Genomic DNA, 621 nt, shown 5'->3' on the forward strand with positions numbered 1-621 from the left:
TTGAGCGTTTAAAGAGTAACCGCCGCTGGAGCGCTTTGGAGCGATGAAGCCGGCGAACGTGAAGACGCCGCAAGCGGGACAGGACAGACGTTGCGCTCCACTGAGCGTCAAGTCGTTCGTCTTCACTCGCTCGTCAAATAATACATAACTGCGGCTTGCGCATTAGCTGACACAATTGGAAGGGTTCTGAAGCTGACGTGAATGGAAAAAACAAAAAAATGTTGATTCAAGAGGATTCGATTGATCAAAATCATGAAGGTTTGCTCCTTTTTTTTGGGTTTTATTTACATTTCAAACTACTACATTGAAATATGTAAATCATCAGTGATCGAAGATGTCATTTCCAAAATTCAACCTCCAGATTTGGCATAATCGAGAAATAAGATCAATTACAATAATTACAAGTATGAAAACCATCAGAAGAAAAGCGTTTGTGGCTTTGTTATTTTTCAACTTCCCAATATGCAAATTGAGCGGTGCCTCCCCTCGGACTTTGAGGTTGTGGGTTCAATTCCGGCCTGGCTCATACCAAAGACAAATAAAAATGTGGCCTGTTACTTCCCTGCTCGACACTCAGGTTATCCAAGAGTAAAAAAATAAATCAATACATAATAATACATA

Source organism: Festucalex cinctus, chromosome 13, assembly GCF_051991245.1.
Source record: "Festucalex cinctus isolate MCC-2025b chromosome 13, RoL_Fcin_1.0, whole genome shotgun sequence".
Classification (NCBI taxonomy): Eukaryota; Metazoa; Chordata; class Actinopteri; order Syngnathiformes; family Syngnathidae; genus Festucalex; species Festucalex cinctus.